Source organism: Dipodomys spectabilis, unplaced genomic scaffold (genome assembly GCF_019054845.1).
Source record: "Dipodomys spectabilis isolate Male_0828 unplaced genomic scaffold, ASM1905484v1 ptg000185l, whole genome shotgun sequence".
Classification (NCBI taxonomy): Eukaryota; Metazoa; Chordata; class Mammalia; order Rodentia; family Heteromyidae; genus Dipodomys; species Dipodomys spectabilis.
In genome coordinates this window covers 344,021-356,180 of record NW_024870862.1, presented here as the reverse complement: position 1 = coordinate 356,180, position 12,160 = coordinate 344,021, and the positions used below count along the sequence as shown (strand labels likewise).

Genomic DNA, 12,160 nt, shown 5'->3' with positions numbered 1-12,160 from the left:
GTTACCCCTCTCTCATTTTTCTCACAGTTTTCCTTCACACCCAAACCCCTCAAAAGTTGTAATGTACATTTTCAACATATTGTCTTGTCTCGCCATTTTGTTGTTCATCTTCCCTTCCCTAATTAAGGTAAAGGTATACACAATACACAGGGTATCAAAATCAAATACAGCAGGGGATAAGCCATAAGGGAAAACCCCAAAGAAAATAGAAATCACTAGTATATTAAAAACAGCAACTGCAAATAATATCTGTTTCCATATCTTGGAGTTCATTTTGCTCAGCATCAGCTTATATGATCATATATATGCATTACAAAACCACTGGAAAATAATATTTTCACCGACACTTTATCATGACAACAATACGTTAAGTGTTTTTGATGGTAAAGGTGGAATTAGGATTGGTGAATTCGCAATTCTGATAAAGGAATTTCAAAAAAGTTTAAAAATTGTGATAGGTAAATTTTAACTGTTTAAACTTTTTAAAAACTTAGCTTATTAAGAAAATTTAAAATTGCCTGGGAAAATAGGCTTTCATGCAAAGAAATCCATGGAGACTAAGCTGAGAGGGAGCAATGTGGGTGAAGATGGCTCATTTTCACAGTAAACAAACAAACCTCACAAACCTTGCTATAAACCCTGTAGGTTCCCGTGAGAATTGTCCTTACCCAGAAAACATATTCTCACTGTGAAACAATGTTGTACTGGAATTTAAATTCAAATTTCTTTTTAAAAAGGCATCAAAATTTATGAATTGACCTTTAATTACCAAACAGTAATTCTCTGAAAAAAAAATATTTTGGGTCAAAATATTTAGGGAGAAAGTGCCCTCCACAATGAAAGCAGGTATTGGGTATACACTTTTCTGATTAAAATACTTTCCACAATGTCTTTGCATGTGAAGCACTGAAACAAAGAAAAAAAATCTGATTGGATATCTTAAACCAAGGATTTCTCATTTCTAAGTAGCTCACAAAATATAATATCCTTATTAACATGACATAGCGAAGACTTCTCTTATTACATAAGCCAAAAAGTTTTGGGATCAGAAAATAATTGAGCAAATAAGAAAACACATTCTTAGAAGCTCTGGCTAAGCGTATTAATTTCAGCAGTAGAGGGATTCCAAAACTTTTTGAAATAGATTGTGTTAATATTTTTGCTACCTAAAGTGATTTTACAGAGCCTATTTGGCTCACTACAATGCAGAACAGATTGAGTGAAGACATGAAAATAAATTCCACATCCAAATAAAAAAGTTTAAAAAGAGAAACCAAGATGATGTAGCAGTGGGGGATGCCTTATAGTCCTTCAGCTTCACTGGACTTGAAGCCAAGAAGCTGTGATTAATTGGAAATCAGGCAAGAGCTAAGAGGAGAACATAGAAGTAGGACAAAGAATTATTGTCCGTTGTAAGAGACACTGTCACAAGGTATGGATGATTTAACTCTATTCTTCTCCATAAATCTTGTTGAGCAAATGCAAGACCAAGAGAAAAATAATCTATTGAAATAATTTTTTTTTCTTGTCGGTCATGGGGCTTGAACTCTGGGCCTGGGCGCTGTCCCTCAGCTCTTCAGCTCAAGGCGAGTGCTCTACCACTTGAGCTACAGTGCCACTTCCGTCTATTGAAATAATTTTACAAAAAATATCTTCACTGTTTCTCATATGGTATCTAAGGGGAGTCTTTTTTTATTGTGAAAAAACTGTACAGAGGGGTTACAATTACATGGGCAAGATAATGAGTACATTTCTTATCAAGCATTGTAGCCTCCTCCTTTGTTTCCCCTTCCCATCCCTTCCCAGACTCCCCCCTCACCCAAGCCTCCGCCCACACCCCCATGCCCCCACCAAAGTTGTAAAATTCATTTTCGACATGTCAACTTGTACTTCTCATTGTTGCAATGGCCGAACTTGTATCCTTATTTAAACGACTTGTTTTTCCCTTCCCCTCCACAAATTATACCGACATCAAATACAGTGAAAGCAGGGGTTATACTGTGGGGGAGGGACATACAAAACAACAAAGAAATAATCTTATAAATGCATTGGAAACAAATGCATGAAATAAAAAAATTTAAATACATATCTTAGGGTTCATTTTCCTATTACCTTATCTGACCTTTTCTGCTTGACTCATACATATACTAACTATTGCAAATAAGGGAAACCATGGGACCTATGTTTCTTTGGGCTTGGCTTACTTCACTTCACATAATTTTTTCCAAGTCTAAGGAGAGTCTTAAGAGAGAAGATAAAAGTGGAGTATTCTTCGGTTTCCTTGAAGCATCTTGTTAGCAAAATATATCTTTGAGGTTAGAAGTTATTGAATCAAAAAGTGGTGGAGTCCTTATTTTTGTGGGCACTTTAAACACAAGAAGACTTTCACGGTAAAAGAAAAATTATAGCTAAATATTTGTGATCACAGCTCCTTGGACTGTTTTTTCAGAGACAAAGTTTTACATTAGAGTTTGTCCTCATTAATATAGATGTTGGGTTTTCGTGGCAACCAAATGAAAGGGTAAAGTTTAATGCACTCTCTTGGACAAGATAACAGCATGATAGAAAAAAATGGTAAATAAAATTTATTGAGTTAGTTTGACTAATTACTTTGCCAGAACAAAAAGGAAAGATATAATTCAAAATCACTTGACTTAAAAGAATGATGAAAGAGTAGTGAAGAGAGATGAGAGAAAATATAGAGGAGTGTTCTGTCTCCAGTATTGTAATGGGTTCTTGATCTTGTTTCTTCCAATCTATCTTCACAAGCTATCAAGTGTGGCTTAGGACTGGAGTATCCAGTGCAGAGAAAGAGAACTCAGAAAAGAAAATATTTGCAGCAGATGCAGGTGATTTATAACCTTAGACAATCTATTTAAATCTGTTCAAAATTCTCTGCTACCCCAAACTTCCCTCTTTGAACAGTTTTGTTTGCTTTTCCCAAGACTACCCTTCATTAAATATTTAAAATTTTGAGAGGTCATATTTATTCTATCTAGAGGTTGCTGTTTGCTTGTGATTTTTGTGTGTTTTTGTTTTTTGTTATGTTTTTAACTGAATTTCAAAATGTTGTGCAAGTGTATTACAATAAATATGTCTATCTAATTTTCCAATGCTCCTGGGTCAGGGTGACTCCTTCTATCATTCTCAACCAACCCCTTCTCCAAGATTTATTTCAGATTTACCACTTGTTTTGTCACATGTGTACATTGAGTATTCTAGGTGTACTTGCCCCTTGTTCCATTTTTCATTCATTCTATGTTTTTACTATTATTCCTTTCTGGTTTCAACTTCCTGATAGTCATTCTGTTAAACTATCTGTTAATACTTTGAAAAGTTTATATACATTCCATGGAGTTTCAATCCTGCATATACTTGAACGTATGTCAGCTTATATTTCCATATTTCATTCATCTGCAATAACAATTTGCAAGACTGGAGATGTGATAATATTCTCATTCATTTGGAAGATTAATCTTTAGTCAACAAGAAAGTTTAAAAATGGCTCAGAATATATTTCTAGCTACCAGTTTTTATGAATGGATTTGTACAAAGTTTTGTGATTATTTTATTTGACATGGGATAATATTTTCTACTACCTATAAGTTTTGGAAAAGGAAGAAAACTAAAATTTACTATTATAGAGGAATTTGATTGAAATAGAAGACAGATTTTATATTTGTCACATCTCTGATGAGTACCCATATTCAAGATTTAAAGTCTTATTTCATACTATGTTAGACAGATAGGGAAAACATAAAACAACATATGATAAGGCAACTATTTGTAACTTTTTAAAATGTACCTTATTAAGTGATGAAATTTACTTTATTAGCTAGTGTTTGGGTTTGAATTATGGGAGGCTGATCTATTTAACACATTTCTGGAAGGCACCTACTGAACAAAACAAATATTGGGGGGTACTATTTCTACACTTTAATGAATGGTTGAACGTGTTTGGCTTTAGTGCTGGGTAAATAATTCAACTCTATTGTAACTTGCTCCCTACACTTGTAAAACTTGTAATGTCACTAAGTATCATTTACTTGTCAAATGTTATTTTGGTGAATGTGATTTTAAAAAGTTTTGAAAAAGAATATATTCTCAGGAGATTAAAGGTAGGTTATCATTGCCTTGAGAATGATAGCATTTTTAAACTACAGAACCAAGATTTACTGTAGTACCAGTAGTTTGAAGCATTAAGGATCTTCTCAATTAATGTTTTTCTGAATTATAATTGACCTGTAAGTAAAGTTTTCCTAGCCTTGGTAGACCAATTATGGATCTATCGTTCCCAGAACAATTTTTAGGCCTACTTATACTGGACTGAAATCTTTCAGTAATCATTAGGAGAGGGGTATTAAAAATAATTTTGTGACATTTGTGATCTTGTTCACTCATATGGGCTGGGCATATGTAAATTTAAAGTTGTAATTACTGTACTTTCTCTCAGATATTGTGATCTCATCTTTCATTTTAAGTTGTCTTGCATTTCACAATTGCTTACTGCTGCGGTCCTGAAATACTATAGGAAATGAGAAATTGAGATGGATTTTCAATTACTTTCTGTTGGCATGTTGCATGGGCCTAGGTGAGAAATCTTGCCCTTGTTATCTGATGATGTGGATAACTGGGACCTGGGATCCTAGGACCCTTGGGTCCTGCAGAAGAATAATACCTTGTAGACATCATATCAGCAAAATTTATGTATAATCATTAGGAATGCTTCAGAAATATGGAGAAAATCAGTTTGGGACCAGTGAGTTAAAACAATAAACAGAGTAGCAGCGTAAAATCCCTTATAGATTAGAGGAAAACTATTTTTTTTTTGCAATGTGAATTCAGAAGACCAAGAACATTAGAATGTATCACAAGTTTATACCAAAGATATTGCATTGATATTTTTATATTCTAATATGTATTCTAAACCTAATTATTTATATTCCAATTCCATTTATTGGAATAAATACCTATTTATTTGTCAAATTATCAATTAATTCTAGTAAGTTTCACTATGTGAACTAAAATATCAGCATATATAAATATAAAATGTATAACTATATATAAGAAAAAGGCACACGTTTTGCAATATTCTGTTGTGGTTAGAGTATCAAATTATTTAAAGTATTTAATGTATTATTTCATTATCTCTACCTCAGTGTTTGGTAGAGTTGGACCTAAAGCTTTACCATTTGAAGATTTACAGCCTAGTGGCAAGAGGAAACACTTTGATTAAAACATTAACAATTTAAGGCCTAATATCGAGGAGAGACATATAGACTTCTCTTGTAACTCTGAAAATATTTGGTGATAGAAATGCAGTAGTGTAAATTCCTGCCTGGTTGGATGGTAGACTGGCCAGGACATTAGTTAATCATGCATATGAACAATTTTTTCACCTTCTTGGCTTTAGATACTTTTGAAATATTAGGTATAATAACCAATTATATTTTGATAAAATACCTTCTAGTCTAAACATTTCTATCTAAACTGTTCCTGTCTCTATGATCCCTTGTAATTAAGATTAGTTTTGTTCCAGTAAGAAAATCTATGCTGTCAGGGTAAGATATTCTGGTTCGTCTGTTCCTAAATGGAAGACACGTAAAGGGTCAGGTAGACATTTGTGCCAATAAGATCTCATATAGGAATTTTTAAGCTGCAGAAGTTTAGAAGTAGCTCTTAAGCAAGGCTTACTTTGAATCCTTAGCTCCACAAAGCTAACTCAGCTGATAAATAAGTATTTGAAAAGCCATCACCTTTGGACCTAGTTTTAAATTCTTCAAAGTATGATGAAATCTAAAATGAAAAAGACTTAAAATACTCATTGACAAAAAAATTGCAAATGTGAGCAATCGAACAAACAATATAAGTTTTTTTCCAATATACACAGAATTTTAGAGAAGTAATATCAATAGCATTTTTAGGAACAATAAGTTTTCCTAGTTACAAATAGTCAACCAAGGATATATGCCTGTATAAAGATTGCATCATTAACTACTTAAATTTAGAGGATACTACATGCTTCAACAGCACATCTACCCTAATTGCAATACAAAGTTTAACACGGCACTTGCACAAGGATGATATGAAAATTTGTGCAGTATTCCATATTTTTCATTCTTCAGATGCAAGAAATGAAAAACAGTTATTAAAAATTGATTACAAAAATACAGTTGTAACGATACATGTAATTCATTGAATTGAAAGTTAGTTTGACATCAGTGTATTAAATCATCACCTTAGAAAGGCCTTTACATAGCATAACCTTTACAAAACTTTTGAAATTAGATAACATTTTCAATTTATCCCAAAGAAATAAAATACTATAAGGACCTAGGGGAAAAAAAAGAATCTTAAACTATTTCTATATCGAATGCTATCTGAAATGACACATTTATTAATGAACCTATATATTATGAAACAATGTAGAATTAAAAGTATTATATCTAGGAGAGAATGAAATAGATTATGGATATTATACAAACAGAATACAGATTACTTTAAAATATCCTTTTTCAGACAAGCAACAGAAATATCTTTAGTTTCTGTATTACTCATTTCAACAGCTAAGTTAAAATTATTTCTGATTATAAAAATCACAAACTCTGCAGAAATCATTATAGATGTATACAAACAAATCTTGAATACATTTTGACATCGAAGTTAGGCAATTCACTTGGAAGAATAGCATGGAATCCATGAATATTTAAAGTAAGATATTAATGTGGCTTTGTATTGTGAAAATATTTTGTATGGACACAAAAATGGATAGGCATTTTTGAAATTTAAGAAACTTAACCAAACCATTATGACTTAGGAGAAAAATTTTTGCAGCCTTCCACAACTTCAAAAAGGTGATACATACTTAACCTTTTGGCAATATCAAATGCAGCTTCTTCCAAGTTGTTCTTGACCTGGTTTGATATAATATTTCAATAGAAGCAGATCCAGCGTACCTTTATTATTTCTATTCCCAGCAGCAAGATGCAAGGTTGTCAAGACTTCTTTAGTTTGGGCATTGGTATCTGCATCATGATGCAGTAAGAAAGAAGCCACTCTGGTATTATTCCACATATAAGCACTATGTCTAAGTATCTACTGTAGGCATCTGGATGAAGAGAGCTATACTCATCATCATCCCTAGTATTCACATGAGTGGCCTTTTTGGAAAGTAGTCTCTGCACTGTAGTAAGCCAATTATTTTCAACAGCCCAATGAAGAAATTTGCTTGGACACTTCTCTATTTTTTTCTAGCAAATGATACCATTCCTCACTTTTTCATCTAGTTCCTTGTCTTCATCAGAATTGCCTAACTAGAGACTTTGAGTACCAGTGGGAATGAGGTGTACGTATTCCCCAATAGTTCACGTTGGTTGAAGTAGTCAGAAAAATCCAGTGAATTTTCTACTTCTGTTTTTCACCATGACTTTTTTCTCTTTTTCCATTTTTACTATTTGAAATTATTCTAACTGGAGAATAGGGAATGGATAGGGAGCAGAAGAAATAAATCCAAAGACAATCTTCACAGAAGCAAATTCTCAGAGCTATTTCATGACTTTGCAAAGGATAAAGTGGCTGAAGTTAGTATAAATTTAGAAGTATGAAAATGGGAGGGGGGACCAAGATGGCAACAGGGCAGTAGGGAAACGCCACAGCTCTCCCCAACCAAAAAGAGAGTTATAGTTCCTAAGCTTAACCTCCCCAAGAGACCGACAAAAACAAAAAGATGAACACCCAGAGAAATACAGGAGGTGGAAAATAACAAAAAAGAAAGAGAGAAAAAGAATTTCAGAACAGAGAAGCACGAAGACTCCACCTCCAGTGCTTACTGGTGGCAAGCAGCGCAGCAGGGGCTGCTGGAGTCCCAGAGAAAAAGGAGGCTGCCTGCAGATCACCCACGCAGAAGGACTTAAGAAAAGAAGAAACAAAGAACTTCCACTCCTCTGGTCGAACCACTATTAAATAACCCCATGCTGCTGATCACATGTATGGTGTATATGTGTACACCATTATATGTTACAGACCGTGATAGACAATTTGCTCCAGGAAAGCTACAATGAGTTTGTGACTTTAAATGAGCATCATCATCCCAAAATACTGTGAAAACTGGCAAATTTTGTAATCACTTAATTACAAAAAAAAAAAAAAAAAAAAACCAGAAAACTACAAGTGGAGCTATGGCTCAAGTGGTAGAGCATGAGCCTTGAGCTGAATTGCTCAGGGACAGCTGCCAGACCTAGAGCTCAAGTCCCACGACTGACAAAAAAGAGAGAGAGAGAGATCTTTCATGTGATGGATTCTAACATATTTATAAAATTATGTTTTTATTGCTTTGTATGTCCCTCCGCCATGGTATAACCCCTGTTTTCACTATATATGAAGTTGATGTATGTGGAGAAGGGAAAAAACAAATCGTTAAAACAGAGATACAGGAGGACCCATTTCAACAATGAGATGTACAAGTCTTTATGTCGAAAAAAGAACTTTACAACTTTGGTTGGGGGGACGGTGGGGAGGATACGAAGGGATGGGAAGGGGAAACAAAGGTAATGTGCTCATTATCTTACCCATGTAATTGTTACTCCTCTGTGCAGTATTTTCACAATATAAAGAAGTATGAAAATGACAAAAATGTAAAAAGATATTCATATATTTCATTATATAACCCAAACCAGAAAGCAAATGTTGTTTAGATGATTTCTTAAAACATAGTCTTTCAGAAGCTGGTAACGGGGCTCAGTGGTAGAGTGTTTGCCTTGCATGCATGAGGTCCTGGGTTTGATTCCTCAGCACCATAGAAGAAGAAAAAGACAAAAGTGGTGCTGTGGCTCAAGTGGTAGCACCATCTTTGAGCTGAAAAGCTGAGGGACAGCACTCAGGCTCCAGAGTTCAAGCCCCACAAAAACAAAAACCAAACCAAAAAACTAAACAAAACACAGCTATCACATTTGTAGCCTCAATTCTGTAAAGACACTGCTTCAGCCTAGGACTAAGATTTTAAGTGTATACATTTATCAACACTTCTGATTCAGATTTCTACTTGAGAAAATTTTAAATCAATATTTTGTTCTTAATTTTTCTCTTTGTATATTCACATGTATCAATAAAAAATGGTGTGGACATCCCAGTAACATTCTCAAAGTACCTTCTGATGATGAGTTATGAAAAGTTGTATTCCATTACAAAAAGGAAAACAATGCTACAAATAAAGAAAACCAATAATTAATTATTAATGTTTAATAAAATAAAAACCAAACACCAGTGTTTCCAGTTTTTGAAGTGTTCTACATATTAGATTTTACTATTTACTCATATTCCTGTACATTTAAAACTGGCTAAGATTATGATTTCACAAGAGTTTTGTAGGCTACGGGTAGCCTTTAAAGTTATCCACTAAGGTTACTCTTTCTTTATGGCTCATCTCATCATTTGTATATGGCTTATATCATCATTTGTTTCTCACTAACATATAAAAGAAGCCCTCAAGTTTTAACAGAAACTGTGTAGTTAAAATCTTAACTCTTCTCTCTGTTTCTTTACACAGACTTTGTAACTTCTCATAGTAAAGTTTCTATAAACTCTGAAATGTACATACTTAGTAGTATATGTCTGCTACCATAAATCTTAAATACTTTATGGAAAAGTTTTATGACCTGCCGAACAGTCTTAATTTTGGCAAATATAAGCAAATTCCCAAAATTAAACGTATTTAAAACAATAAAATTTTTAACAAACCTTAGGACTTGCTACAGTGCTCATTATGACAGGTGCCATGTATAGAATAATTGAATTTCTACTGTTACACATCTCTTGAACAACAGATATCTGGAATTATTTTGTTTTTGACTTATCTAACTTGACTTTATTCTTAAATGTGTGCTTACATAAGAAATATATGGTTCTAAAATTTCACGACAAGTCTTTTGAACTTATTTTTGTTGAATTTTCTAGTTTAGGAAAATCAATTCCACTTTATGTATAAAAAATGTTCCGTGCTCAGTTTGGCAACACATACACTAAAATTGGAAAAATACAGAGAGAATTAGCATGACCCCTACGCAAGGATGACATGCAAATTCATGAAGATTTCCACATTTTTACAACAACAGATGCTGGAGGGTATGTGGACAGAAGGGAACCCTACTCCATTCTTGGTGGGAGTGAAAACTTGTTCAAGCACTTGGAAAGAAGTATGGCGGTTCCTCAAAAGATTCCACATAGAGCTCCCCTATGACCCAGCAATCCCACTTTTGGGCATTCATCCAAATGATCAAACAAGACCATACTATAACTACCAGCACAGCTATGTTTATTGCAGCATTATTTACCATAGCTAAGATAGGGAACCAAACCCGATGCCCCTCAGAAAATGAATGAATCAAGAAAATTTTGTGTGTGTGTGTGTGTGTGTGTGTATGTATTTTCCTATCTATCTATCTATCTTTCTATCTATCTATCTATCTACACATACATATATATGTATATATATATTTGTATATATGTATATTTATATACACAAATATAAATATAGATTGGAATGTATATATATGTAAGGTATCCCTTACTTGCAATAAATAATATAAGCAGAAAACTGGGATAAGCAGAAAAGATCAAAAGCTATATGCATATTACTAAATAAGATGATGTTAAGCTAAATGAACCTCAAGATAAGGACAGAAGTGTTTTTTTTAATTCTTTCTTACTGTTGTTTCTAACATATTTATAATGTACAATGTGATTTTTTTTTGTTTTTTATTTGGTCCTCCCACACAGTATAAGCCCTGTTTTCACTGGATTTGATGTTGGTGCACCTACATCCTGAAAATACACTTCTCTAATTTGGGGAAGGAAAGGGAAAAATCAAAATGCTTAAATAGAGATAAAAGTTGAGCCATTGTAACAATGAGATGCACAAGACAACATGTTGGGGGGTGTGGGGGTGTGGGGATGAGAAGTGTACATGTGGAGGTGGAGGGGAAGTGATGGTGGGGGGAAAAACAAAGGAGGAGGTAACAATGCTTGAAAAGAAATGCACTCATGACTTTGCTCATGTAACTTTAACCCCTCTGTACAGTACTTTTACAATAAAAAACATTAGAAAATGTTCTGAGATGGAAGAGTTTATTTTATTTTACCCATATAATATTGTTAACAAAGAAATTAATGGGGGGGAGGATTGGGTGGGGGGCAGGGGGAGGCTGGGAAGGGATGGGAAGGGGAAACAAAGGAGGAGGCTACAATACTTGATAAGAAATGTGCTCATTATCTTGCTCATGTAATTGTAACCCCTCTGTACAGTATTTTCACAATTAAAACACACACATACACACACACACACACACACACACACACACACACACACACACACACACAAAGAAATTAATGGAGAAGACTGACCCATAGATATTTTGAGTAAGTGTGTGTGTGTGTGTGTGTGTGTGTGTGTGTGTGTGTGTGTGTGTGTGCATGCCTGCATGTTGGTGTGCTCAGTGTTTTAACTCAGGGCTTCATGGTCTCGCTAAGCCTTTTCTCTCTAGATTGGTGAGCTACTATATGAGCTACATCTCCATTCCTGGACCTTTGCTAGTTTATTTAAATTTTGGAAAAATAATCTTAGGAATTTTTTGGCCTGATTGGCTTCCAACTCTTATCCATAATTCTCAGGGTCCTGAGTAGATATGCAGAGTAAACAGGATTACACGTGTGACCAACCATCACAATGCTTTCAGAATAACTTTAAAAGTAGAAAAAAATTTAGTTCACGGGGGGACTGTTTTATCATTTCCTACTTTTAAAGCATTTTGGAGTGATTATATGTGAATTTATTTCATGTTGAGATTCTTAAAAGAGAGTAAGTGATAGTATTTAAAAGTTTTAGTACTTTTTTAAAAGAATACTGGAACTGTGGGACAGAAGAAATTTGCCTCTCTTTGGACCTCAATTTATAAGCTCAGCTCTGTGCACGATAACCCAATGTCACAACACAATCTGTGTTGAAGACAAAATGTGACAGAAAACAATTACCATGGGCAATAATTGCTATGCTATTATTTATTGGACAATATGAATATTGAATTGAGAGTGTAAGAGAATGGAGATATTTCACCTACCGTTTTTGTATTGCTGAAAGGCTTTTGGAAACTTTGACTCATTTCCTTCC

General features: G+C 34.0%; 1 non-coding gene and 1 pseudogene across 1 annotated transcript; both read left to right on the top strand.

Annotated features, from left to right (window-relative positions):
- Positions 1 to 6,018: 6,018 nt before the first annotated feature.
- Positions 6,019 to 6,115, top strand: LOC122121182 (annotated as a pseudogene).
- Positions 6,116 to 9,992: 3,877 nt separating this feature from the next.
- LOC122121158 lies at positions 9,993 to 10,099 on the top strand. The gene has a single exon (XR_006149896.1). It is a non-coding gene; the product is annotated as a U6 spliceosomal RNA (small nuclear RNA).
- Positions 10,100 to 12,160: the final 2,061 nt, after the last annotated feature.